We start from the raw sequence: 13,471 nt of genomic DNA on the forward strand, positions 1-13,471 counted from the left end.
ATATTTTACAGAATTGGATAATGTAGAGAAATAATTGATATATCCTCTCCAGGGGTGGCTCTATGTTTTTTGCTGCCCCAAGCATGGCAGTCAGGTGGCTTTCGGCGGCGTTTCTGCCTTCTGCATCCCCGCCACCGAATTACCGCCGAAGCCGCGGGACCGGCGGACCTCCCGCAGGCATGCCGCCAAAGGCAGACTGACTGCCGCCCTCGCAGCGACCGGCAGGTTACCCCCGCGGCTTGCCGCCCCAGGCACATGCTTGCTGCGCTGGTGCCTGGAGCCGCCCCTGATCCTCTCCTAACACTAGAACATTAGTAGCCTTTTTGTATTTACATTTAGGACTTTATCTGTATTGAATACCATGAGTAAAATGTTTCCTCTGGTGTTTGATTTTCCTAGGGCTTGTCCATTTTAGTCAAATACTTGTGGATCTAATAGGTCTTCTTGACTATATCTGCTTGCTAAGTCAGGTTTTTTTAAGTGTTTGCTATTTAGTGTACTATGTTTTTATTTTTAGAGAGGACATCATTCAATTATTTCTCTTTAGAAAGTCTGAGTGCCTTGTCAAGGATGACCTGTTTTTAATAAACTTAACATTTTAAATGTTTTCAAGGATCACATAGAGAAATATGATTTATATATTTATATATATATATACATTTATATATTTATATATATATGTATATATATATACATACTTTTAAAATCCCTTTAAATTCTATGAATTATTTCACTATATGATCCTTGAAATATGTATATTTCATCTGTGTGTGTGTGTGTGTGTGTGTGTGTGTGTGTGTGTGTACTACAGGTGCCAAGCAAACATGTATCATATGCTGTCAAGTCATCAAGAATAACAGTTTTTAACATTTAACACACCTCACCTAAAGGATGAGCAGTGAGGAAGGAAGGTCTTGTGGGTAAGAGAGAGGCTTGGGAGTCAGGTGATGTAAAGTTAGAGAACAATGTATACTGCATATTTTAGTATCCTACAAAGCAAAGCAAATGTAAATCTACAGCCTATTCAAATGCAAAAAGTCAATGATGCACACAAAATATTGGACTCAACCCTGCAACCTTTACTCATGTGAGTAGTCCCATTGAAACCAATTGAACTACTCAGATGCGTAAGGGCTGCAGCATTGGGTCCACATACGTTACAAAGAAATGATATAATCCATAGTGTTACTGCAGTGCTTCTGAAAATCTATTTAGAACCCAATTGCTTATGTTCCATTCAGTATGTCTGTGTCCCTTCTTGTCTAAATAGCAAACTTGGAATGTAAGTGGAGATTACTTTAATTAAGTTACATTTTAGCTTTTTATTATATGGTTACACACATAAGTAGGGTAATCACTGAATACAAATTTGACATATTTACTGTAGCATGATCCAAGCAATTAGTATTAAAATATTAAGGAAAAGCATCATTTCACTCTTTTAATTTTACTTTATAATTAGGTAGGAATTAGATTTCAATGATATATATATATATAGTTGTACTTTGTGCAAGGGGGGGCACTGGAAGTATGATTTTAGCTCTGCAAAACTGACAATATATAAAGTATAGCATTTGCATTTTTTATCTTCATATCAATTTTATGCATGTTTTCTAACACTTACTAACATAGAGACCTTGATAAGTGGATTTTATAGTCAGTTAAATAAATATTAGCTTTTTATCCACATACATTGTTACATTTGTCCACTGTACATATGCATTGTGCCATTTTCTTGTTATACCTCCAATTTCTGTTATTTTTCATTGTCACATGAGGATTTTAAAAACATTTAAAATGTTTAGAAAACAGACAACAAACAAAATAGAGAACATTCCTTTGTGCCAAAGAAGAGTTCTCACTGTTATGTTGAAAGTTTTATATACATTAATTATTCTTGTCTACTTTGCATCCAAAAGACTTTCTGTGAAAGATAGAAAATACATACACACACGTGTGTTTGTGTATACATATACTCTTATACTATTTATTTGTGTGTGTGAGTATACACACCCACACACTTATACTACGTGTATGCATATGTGTTTTTTCACAGAATATGCTATTAAAATCAATCAGGCCAGATATATTTTTAAATTGATGGGGAAAAATCAACTGACTGAACAACAGTTTCTGTCGTGTGCTATGTTGTATCCGTTAAAATGAAAATAAATGTCATGCAAAGAACCATATTCAACCCTCCCTCCACCGGCAAAAAACAACAACAAACAACCTTTTCAACTCCTGATTTTTAGTCCTCAGGAGTGGAGAGAGACTCAGACAGCAGACAGCATGGTCCCAGCATGCTTTTTGCCTTTTTTTTGTTTGCACATTAGCTGTCAGTTGCAGCCCTGCAGGTAGTAGAACCCAGTGGGAAGAGGGGCGGGACAGAGCGATGCAGCCTGAACTGACAGCAAATTTAAATTACTGAGCCTGCTTTATTTTTCCTCCTTTGTTTTTTTTTATTATTATTATTATTTCTACTCTGCGACAAACTGAAAAGATTCTAGCACACGTTAATTTAACCACCCTGCTTCTTCTTCTATTTTTTTCCTCCCGTCTGCTTCCAGGATAATTAAAAGAGAAACCTGTAAAGGCAACATTCCTTCAAGCGAGTTGGTGCTGCAACGTGCTGGTGAGACAAATTTAATTTTTTTCCCTTTCCCTGTCTTTTCTTTTCCTTTTCCGGAGCTGAAAGCTTTTGTATATCTAATGCAGTCATAAGTGAGGTTCCCCTGCTGTGGGGGGTTAGAATGTAATGAAAAGGTGTAATTGCTTGATATCTGACCTTATCATATTACTTAAAATGGGTAATAACCGTATTCGTGCCTGTCCTCATGAAGCTTTCTCTCTGCTGGGCAAATAGTCAATTCACAGAAGCAATGCTGTGACTGTCGCACTATGACAATGGGGACTAGATTGTTTTTTGGTTACCATTCCACACTCCTGTCGGCAAGAATACTTGAGTTGTTTGGGGTTTTTTAATTGCCTGAAGCATTGATATTAAGGGGGGGGGGGGCTTATAAGTCTTAGGTATCAGTCTGGCTGTTCAGCTGTTTACTAGGCAGACAGGAAGTGCAACAGTGAAACTTTCTACAAATATATATATATATTCTTCAGCTTGGTCTTACTGGGGCAGAATATATGGGGTAGGCTGTTAAGTGCTGGGGAAAGTTCTTTCCAGGCATTAGGTTGGTCATCTGTTCCTTGAGGGGAGGGGAAAAGTTCAGCTGTCATTTCTTAGCTGTAGTTGGTATCAGTGAAGCTAAAAACTTTTGCACAGAATAGCTATGTTGCCTTTGTTAAAGAATGAGTTTGATTCTGTGGAGAGTTGCAGAATGTGTCAAGGACAATTATTAGATTTGTATTGTGCACTTTCAGATACTCCTGCTTTCTGACCTTATCAATCAGTGCACATAAGAAGCATTTAAAAAAAAAGGCAGATCAATTGCTTGTCATATAAGATTTTTGTATGACTTTCAGAGCCTGATCCTGCCAAGTTCTGAGTACCTGCAACCCCTACTAAAGTCAGTAAGGAAGCTGAGGTTGTGGACTATCTTACAGAAGGCTGCTTAACGCAGCCTCACAGAGGTTTTGGGGGCAGGACTAAATCTGAAACTGAGACCCCCTTCCAAAAAAACTCCCATGAGGGGAGGCCCAGGGTGGGATTGGAGAATGAGCCCGCACAGCACTTGCCCCACAGGGACAGCTCGTGTTCCCTCAGGCTGGGCCTGGGCCCAGTTTCCCGCTCCACACATTGTGACCAGGTGCATGGGGTCACGGCAACACTCAGGTTTATGGTCGCAATGCCACTCACTCACATTTTGTCATGACTGAGGGGCAGGCGGGACAAACCTGAGTGGCGCCACAAACCAGTGCTCCCCGGTTGCAACGCCACTCGGTTTCGGTACGGTCTCAAACAGGGGACCACAGGCAAACTGCCCCTCTCCCCAAAGTGGCCCTGGTGCTCACCACACCCGCCTAAACTTGATCCAGTGGTTCTTTCATTTTCAAATTAATATTATTAATAATGATGTTATATATTAGCTGTTTATGCCCTTAAGGCTGGATCCTGCCAACTCTTATTCAATTGAAGGTTTCAGAGTAGCAGCCGTGTTAGTCTGTATCCGCAAAAAGAAGAACAGGAGGACTTGTGGCACCTTAGAGACTAACAAATTTATTAGAGCATAAGCTTTCGTGGACTACAGCCCACTTCTTCGGATGCATCCGAAGAAGTGGGCTGTAGTCCACGAAAGCTTATGCTCTAATAAATTTGTTAGTCTCTAAGGTGCCACAAGTCCTCCTGTTCTTCTTATTCAATTGAGTAACTCCACTGAAGTCAATGGGGCTAACTGCATGAGTCAGAATTACTCACGTGACTAAATATTTACAGAATTGAGCTTGGCCACCTGGAAGAATGCTTTCTTATGTTTACATAGGCTGAGAATTTCAAAGGAGTAAAAGGGAGTTAGGCTCCCAAATCCCATTGAACTTCAATGAGATTTAAGCCCCTTACTCTGTTGGGCTCCTTTGAAAACTACAGCCTTAATCAATAAAGTATTGGAGCCATCCATTATTTGCTTTCAAATTAATCAGCTCCATAGTGATACATCAGAGCTCCCCAGTTTTTAAGGTACTTTGCCAAGTCTGCATTATAACCAAAGGGTCTGGAGACCATGTGAGGCTAAGCAGTGATCAGAGAAGTTAAGCACAAAGTTTCTTTAGCAAACCGGGATAGAGGAGGAGAAGGAGGTGATGGTGGCTGTGCCATATGCTAATTTACATTACTTTGTGTTCTAAGGAATTTTACTTGTGCAGGTGATAGGGTTAAGGTGCATTGGTTGGTGTTAGCAACTCTAAGACAGACACTTCGTTACTGTGCGTATTTCAATCACACTTTAAAACTTTCTTCCTTTAGACTATTTCGCCGTAGAAAATTTACACCGCTCGTGCGGAGAATTGTGGTATTTTGTATGAAGTTAGGTCGCTGTTGCTCCTGTGTCTTATTTCTGCATCCAATAGCCCTGTCCCCCAAAGTGCTAAAGTCCACAAGGCCCCCAAAAGTCTCACGTTATCCCCTGTAATCCTAAATTCCCCATCCATTAGAGGAGAAAAGTATTGAATTCAATATTCTTGCTATGGAAATAAATTTGTGTTCACCGAATATAAGCTTCCAATTAGAAGCATATCTAATATAATATGAGTAAGTTGTAGTCTGCTGATATTACACTATAGTTATAGGCCCGGATTCTGTCTGTTCCAGTGGTGTAAAGGGGATTAAACGATCCCTATAACATACCCCTATTATAGATGGATTCTCCAGGTGGCATAGAACCATCAAGGATCTACACTATCTCCTTCCTTGTCCTTCAAGTGGTTGGTGTGTCATGGAGGGGCCAATGTAACAGCCTATAGGGCCACCGTAAATTGCAGCGTGGGTTTGTAAATTGCACCAGGATTAGTAAACGGTAAAGGTGGCTTTTAACCATTATTCCCCAGCACGTTCCAACACAGGAACAGAGCACGGCAGAGTTTGGGCCATAATCTCTAAAAGTGATCCAGATCACTGTACCTTTAAAAAAAAAAAGTTCTTGATGAAAACATGAACTTCCTCTTTAAATACAGTCATCTAAATAGAACAAATTGTATAATGCTGCAAATTATTTTAATGCTTCCCTATACAAACCCATACAGCTTTAGGAAATATCTAGTTGAATTAAAACTGATCTCTATAAAAACATTTTTTAACAGATTCCTAGGTGTTAAAGGGCCTTTGACCTCTTGCCTAACATAAGCCATAGTCCTTCCTATTAATAACATCGAACACCAGGCTATGAAAAAGCAATCTGTGAGGCTGCAATTGTTAAGATTCTAGAAGAGAAAGAGTGCTGTTATATGTGAAGAACTGTTATCATCACTACAGCTTTAATAAAAATTTTAAAATTGTAAAATTATAGCTTTCACTGTAGAGTCCGGTCATCCATACTGGTAATCAGTCCATAATCCTACTCATTTAGATGCCAGAAAGTATTATACTTTCCCCTCATTAATAAAATATAAAGGACAGCTCACAGTTATGTTATCAAACAGGCTAATTATCAATTATCTTGCAGGAAAAAACAAGCTTAATCCTGCATTCTTCCCACACCTCCAGCTCCCAGCGAAATCAGTGGAAGTTAGAGATGCTCAAGAAATTTAGAATCAGGTCTACTGTAGCCAAATCCTAAACTCACCATGAACTAAACTGATGTGGGATTCTGTCTGTCCAGTTTTGCAGCTCTCCATAAGTATGCCCATGACTTCACTTAGGCCCTGATCTGACAAAGTACTTAAGCCTGAGTGTAGTCCCATTAAAATCAATGGGACTGTGTATGGGCGTAAGTGCTTTGCTGGTTTGGAACCATGCCAGTATCTCTAACATTGCTGGCCTGCTGGTAGCAGTGAGATTTTTTTCCCATTCTGATGACTTTTGGGGGACCTGGCTCATAATCTTGTATGCTTGGGCTTGGAAGTATTGAGGACCTGCCCTCAACCTGCTGGATGCCTATGGATTTATGGGAGTTCAGGGCCTCTATATTGCCTCTAGTTCCATTTTGCCATGCCTTCTCTTCCCCTGTCCCTAGTGGTAGTGGCCCCCAAAAACTTAAGAGTGGCCTCTAAGGAAGATCCTAGTTCTCCACCGAGCTAGAAGGTGGGGAACACGGTGTGTCCTGCCCACCCTTTCTTCCCCATGACCTTCCAAGTCACAATCTCTGCACCTATGCAGACCATGGACTGTGGAGCATTCTCTGGTAGGGGGCAGCACCACAGAGCTCGATGGGTAACCTACATCCGCTTGGCTCTCAGTGCCTCTCTAGCAGTGGCTGAGCCATATAGAGAGGTTGATGAGCCTGCTACAGTCTTGGCTAAAGGAGCTAGGTCTTTTAGCTCAGGCAATAGAAGCTCATGCAGATGTCCCACATTCAATTCCTGCCGCTGACAATTCACTTAGGGGGCCAGCATCAGGCCTCGTTCATATTAGCAGAATTAACCCAGTATAGGCATAGTGGTGTCTCTAAATCAGCAGAAATCTCCTGGTCTAGATGCAGGTATATCAGTAAAACTGTACTTATGCTGGTTCAGGGATACTATACTGGTATAAGTACAATTTACTTGTCCACACTAGGGCTTGTGCTAGCATAGCTATGTCGGTAAAAAATTCACATCCCTACCCAACGTAGCTATAGCAGTATAACCTTGAAGTGTAAACCAGGTGTTTTGCATACATAAAGGAAGAGTTCATACACTGAGACCCCCTCCATGTGCAGCGGGTGAGTGGGAACTGTAAACTGTGATTGAAAAAAAACATGTGCAGAAACAAAAGTTTCCCTAAGGACTTTACCCTTACATTTCTTACACCAGAAATAGGTGGCAGGGTAAGTCCAATGATGATGTTTTTGCGTAAACCAAACTACTGATTCTCGCCTAAATTCTTTGCAGTCACTTCAGAAGGATCATTGCTTGTGTGAAACAAGCAAGTGTTTATTTCCATCTCAAAGTTTTTCTTCAGCACCCTCCACTGTATTGTGCATGCAGAGAAAAACATCCCAGACTTTAAAATCTGCTGACTTTTCCAATAGGCCTATTTTAATTTTCTCTCTTCCATCACACTACTGTACTAATTGGCATCACACATTCACAGCAAAGTCCTGCATGACATTGTTTAACCATAGAGATTACAAAAAAGCTCTGCTTCTCTGGCAGATTCAAGTTGCCACAAAATTGTATTTGTTAATGTTGCTGTGAAAATACATTGCACCTGCCATCTCTTAGCTCAGGGATTTTACATACGGCTAAGAAGAATTTAAGAATGCCTGCAAAATGGGGTTTGGCTGTATCGGCTTAGCTTTAGAGGGAAGAGTGCTCTATAAAATTCTTACCCATAATTGGACACAGCTGACAGCCTTACTTAACTAGTGCTCACGAATGAATGAACAATGAAAATATTCTGCCTCTTCTCACCCCAGAAGAATGGCCATTCCAGATCAGATGCCAGATGTTAACGCTATTGTGAATAGCCTTATTGTAACTGCAGGTGAGACAAACGTGAATCATTTAGGGATATTTGCTAGTCTGCAGATTTAAAAAAATAATCGTGCATGGCATTCTAAAGAAATACATGTATTATTCCGCATGCTGCATGCAACACACAACTATCAGATGTGGGCTATTCTATAGGTGTGTAGTCATGCAATAAATGTTCTATTCGATGGTTGTATTTTTATGCCACAAATTGTACTGGATTCTGCTGGGTGCTGCTTCCGTTGAAGTCATTGACAAAACTCTATTGGCTTCAGTGGTATGAGGATTGGGCCAACTATCCAAAGTTTAGGAACCTAATCAAGCTACCAAAGCTTAGACACAGTGACGAAGTAACTTTTCCTCCCTCTGATTTAAGTCCTGACTTAGGGCTTGATCCAGATCAATAGGAGTTATTTCAATGGGCTGTGGTGTCATTCTAGTAAAAAGCAGCAATAATTGCACAGGCTGTGATCCAGCAAAGCAGAACTAGATGGCAGGATAGTCACATGCTTAACATTATAGCACGTGAATAGTCCCATTGGCAAGAATGGGAGTACACACATGCTTAAACTTAAACAAGCATGTAAGCGTTTTTCTGGATCATGGCCATAGCTTCTCATTCCATATCCTCTGTTAAGCAAAATAAGTGGTGGAATTCAGAGATGGCTCAAACATAAGCCCTGAGCAGCCATACATTTTGGTGAAGTTTGGACCTATGTCCAGATTTTGTGGCTGGCTTATAATTCTGTAAGCCCCAATTTCAGCAAAACACTCATCTCCATGCTTCAAACTTTCACATCAGGGGAATTACTCACATATGTAAAATTAAGTATGGACTTTGCTAGACTGGGGCCAAAAACATCCAAGGATTCCATCACCCCCATAAATTCTGGGGAAGGTAGGATCTGGTGCGGCACTTCTCTGATCAGTCCCACTTCTGGTTGGAGTGTGATTTAAAAACAAAAATCGATATAATGATCCCAAGCAAATAGGAAAATATTTCCGTTTGTAATCAAAAGTACGTAATTGCATCCCCAGTCAGCAAAACACCCGGTGCATCCTTAGTTAGAACATTTTCCAAAAGTTAAGCATGTGCTTACATGCCTTGCTGAATTGGGGCTGTGCTGTATCTTCTGAACTATCCTGCTTTCTTGAAACTGACCCTTGTGATGATCTGGAGATTTTTCTGTTTCCATCACACTGCACCTGGTGTTTCCCCAAGTTTCATGCTGTCAGAAGTCTGAGGGCCAAATTGAAAATACTGGTTTTTGCGAGTGTGTAATCTTTTCAGTGCAGACTTTGGTCAATGTGATTGTGTTCAGAGTCGGTGCATGATAGTAATGATGTCCAGGCATGAGGCCAAATCCTAGAACTGCCTCCAAAGATGATATGCTCAAACTCTGCAACAGCAGCACTAATTCCTATTCTGGCCAACAGCAGCTGAATGTGCTGCACATCGTGAGGTTTATTCCTGCCAGGAGTGTGTATGAGCTGCATTAGACCTGTGCATTAGGCCTATAGCTGGATCAGGGAATGTAGTTCATAAATAGACAGCCTATTCTGCCCCCAAGCCCCACGTCCAGTTCCAGAGTGCCCTTCTGCAGCTCCTACAATAGAGGACCTGTGAAATGGCCTTTCCATGAATTTTTGAGGAGAGCCACAATAGAGGTGGCCAAGTTCCACTTCACACTCCTCCAGCTGGCCACAATTTTTCTGACAGGCACTTATGTGCAGCGCCCGGAAGAATTTGGCCTATTGTGCCCATATTCATCATTCATGTGACACCAGTGAAGTTATATCCTTCAGAGCTCCTGCCAGGGCAGCGAGCCGCAAACATAGGCTGGTGCTTAAAGCATCAGTGGAGATCTCTATTAGCAGATGAATAAAAACACAGATGCACAATGTATTAAAGCAAGCAGTAAATGTGTCTAGAAATAAGTTTATACCCCATGTCCAACAACGATTAGTCAAAAGGTAAGTATGTGTTATTAGTGTGCATTCCAGCTCGGTTACATGAGGGCATGATCCAAGTGTCATTCAAATCAATGGGGGCCTTACCTAAGGGCCCAATCCCGCTTCACTGTGGGTTGGACTCGGGCCCTAGGAGTGGCCAGATCTTCAGCTGCTGTAAATCAGCAATGCTTTATTGAGCTCAGTGATCATCAGCTAAGGATGTGGGCTAGGGTGTATATTTGAATGGCTGGTCAATATTAGATCTGGCTGAATAGTATTTGTTGAGGGCCAGATTATTAGCTTTTAAAGACAGAAGAGACTATTATGATAATAGTCTGACTTTCTGCATAACACACACCATAGAATTTCACTCAGTAATTCCTGCATGAAGCCCATAACTTATGGCTGAGCTGGAACATATATTTTAGAAAGACATCCAGTCTTGATTTAAAGACTTTAGATGGTGGAGAGTCCACCACATCCTTTACTCACATAAAGTAGCACCTTATTCCACAAGTAGTCTTGTGGAGTGAAGCACTAGTAAATGTGAATGAGGGATCAGGATCAGGCCCGGAATAATATCTCAGATTGATATTATTTTAGTGATTCTCTCAGATCTATTTAGTGACCCAGAGTGATCCGGACATTGTCTCTATATCAGAAAATCCCAGTTTGCCCTAATAAATCTGTTTCCTAGAAAGTAGGAAATATTTCGATATTGCTATCTCCCCCTTTCTTTGGACAACATCCTCATTTCTGCTGGCTTCTGGTCTGTTAAACTATAAAGCATCTTCCTCTAGGAAGTCATAGAAGTCCCATTGCTTGAGACATTTATTCAGGCAAATATTCAGTATTGCTCATATCCTTCATTGGCAAGGTGATGGACCAGGTAAGGCAATGGATCTCTCTGATACATAAAGACCACCTGAGCACCATCCAAAAGTTGAACCAAACTTTCTCATTTTTTTAGTGGTGGGATAACATGCTTTTGCTCTGTACTTCCTGAGTTTGGCTGGCTATAACAGAGGCTAATACAGAGGCTATTCTCACTATACATCCAACCGGGTAAAAACTTCTTGTAAGTCTCTCTCAAGACTTCTGGTTTCACAGAATCGTAGGAAGTAGAGATGGAAAAAAAATCTGTGAGGTTAGCTACTGTCGCCCATCATCCATCCGTACAGTAACAATCCTGGTAATGGCTACTAATGGCTTATTTGGTCTATATTTGTGTTTATACATGTGTTTCTCATAACACGAGAATGGGGGACATTCAATGGCATCGAAAGTAAGCAAATTTAAAATTGATTAAAACAAATAATTTTCACATAATTCATATTTAATCTGTGGGACTCAACCCTGGGAGTTCAGCAGAATTAAAAAAAAAACAAAAAAAACCCAAGATTGATTCACTGACTTCTAATTTATAGTCAAGCATGGTCTACTGAACAGAAGGCTGAGAGCTAGGAATGAGTATAGATCTAGGCTTTCACACTGAGTTCTTCTGTGCACTTGGATAACACACTTACTTACACTTTCTACCTCGGTTTTCTCCTCTGTAAAATGGAAATGAGAATGCCTACTTATCTACCTCCACGGGACATGTGAAAAATAATCATAGAATCATAGAAGATTAGGGTTGGAAGAGACCTCAGGAGGTCATCTAGGCCAACCCCCTGCTCAAAGCAGGACCAACCCAAACTAAATAAGCCCAGTTCCCTCAGCCTCTTCTCATAAGTCATGTGCTCCAGCCCCCTGATAATTTTCGTTGCCCTCCGCTGGACACTCTACAATTTGTCCACAGACTTTCTGTAGTAGGGGGTCCAAAACTGGACGCAATACTCCAGATGTGGCCTCACCATCGCCAAATAGAGGGGAATAATCACTTCCCTCGATCTGCTGGCAACACTCCTACTAATGCAGCCCAATATGCCATTAGCCTCCTTGACAACAAGGACACACCACTGACTCATATACAGCTTCTTGTCCACTGTAATCCCCAGGTCCTGTTCTGCAGAACTGCCACTTCAGTCGGTCCCCAGCCTGTATCAGTGCATGGTATTCTTCTGTCTTAAGTGCAGGACTCTGCACTTGTCTTTGTTGAACTCATCAGATTTCTTTTAGCCCAATCCTCCGATTTGTCTAGGTCACCCTGGACCCTATCCCTACCTTCCAGCATATCTACCTCTCCCCCCAGCTTAGTGTCATCTGCGAACTTGCTGAGGGTGCAAGTTCTGTCATCTGTCACTAGGTTGCCTCCCCCATTCAGTAAGGGTCCCACACTTTCCCTGACCACCTTCTACTTGTTGCTAACATCCTGTAGAAACCCTTCTTGTTACCCTTCACATCCCTTGCTAGCTGCAACTCCAATTGTGCTTGGTCTTCCTGATTACACCCCTGCATGCTCAAGCAATATCTTTATACTCCTCCCTAGTCGTCTGTCCAAGTTTCCACTTTTTGTAAGCTTTCTTTTTGTATTTAAGCTCACTGAATATTTCTCTCCTAAGCCAAGTTGGTCGCCTGCCATATTTATTATTCTTTCTGCACATAGGGATGGTTTATTCCTGCGCCCGCAATAAGGCTTCTTTACATTACAGCCAGCTCTCCTGGACTCCTTTTCCCCCTCATATTAGCCTCCCAGGGGATCCTGCCCATCAGTTCCCTGAAGGAGTCAAAGTCCAGGGTCTGTATTCTAATTAATATTTGTAAAGTGTTTTGAAGATGAAAAGCACGATATAACCACAAAGTATTGTTAATGTGCCATCATAAGCAATTATTAATCAACCTCAATGGTTGCATTCTTCTAATAGCTGTGGGCAGTTATTGTGTCCATGATCCTGCAAGCTTTTCTGTGTTGGCAAACACCAGTGGGTTTCACATGGGTGCCTGGCTGCTCCCACACAGAACAGCTTGTGGGATTGGGGCCTTCACTGTTGTTGGAAGAGAGTTTGAAATAAGCCTGCTGAAGTTCTTATGTGAGCTTTTAATCATTAATTTCATCCCTGGCCAGTACGCTTGGAAGTTTAAAAGAGGTCAGGGGGCATAGTTAGAAATTTATGAGAGCAAAGATAACGGATTAAATTTTAAAAATGGAATGTCCCAAGTTATGCATGCCTGACCTATACGAACAGGAACTCCAATGTATGTGCATGAACCCAGCCTTTTTTCAAGTAAATCCTCATATGCATGGGCAATTTGGGTTTGGAACGCATTCATCAGTCTGTGCATATGCAAAAAACATGTGAACATGTGACTTTTGAAAACTCAGCCCAGTGTACTTTAAAAACAATTGGATCTGCCCTCTTGACATCTTGATTCAGCCTTTTTAAAAAAAAATTGCGAGACTAAATATTCCATTACTTCCAGAATCCCTCAGAAATGATTCTAGTCAATAGATCTGCTTATCTGAAGTAATAGTGGCTCAGGTCTCATTGCATATGCAGGAGGTCCAATTTAGGGG

The 13,471-nt window shown here is 41.2% G+C and overlaps 1 protein-coding gene across 10 annotated transcripts in view; it reads left to right on the forward strand.

Annotated features, from left to right (window-relative positions):
• Positions 1 to 13,471, forward strand: part of CELF2 (CUGBP Elav-like family member 2) — a 777,520-nt gene that overhangs the window by 107,501 nt on the left and 656,548 nt on the right. For 4 of the 10 annotated variants that reach the window (XM_065551657.1, XM_065551194.1, XM_065551355.1 and 1 more), the window contains exon 2: positions 2,571 to 2,635. The gene's annotated coding sequence lies outside the window, so the exon portion shown is untranslated. Of the gene's footprint in view, positions 1 to 2,312; positions 2,636 to 13,471 lie in introns of those variants that run through there. The other 6 variants (XM_065550757.1, XM_065550585.1, XM_065551245.1 and 3 more) reach the window with 5 other exon arrangements.

The sequence above is a fragment of the Chrysemys picta genome, chromosome 1 (assembly GCF_011386835.1).
Source record: "Chrysemys picta bellii isolate R12L10 chromosome 1, ASM1138683v2, whole genome shotgun sequence".
Classification (NCBI taxonomy): domain Eukaryota; kingdom Metazoa; phylum Chordata; order Testudines; family Emydidae; genus Chrysemys; species Chrysemys picta.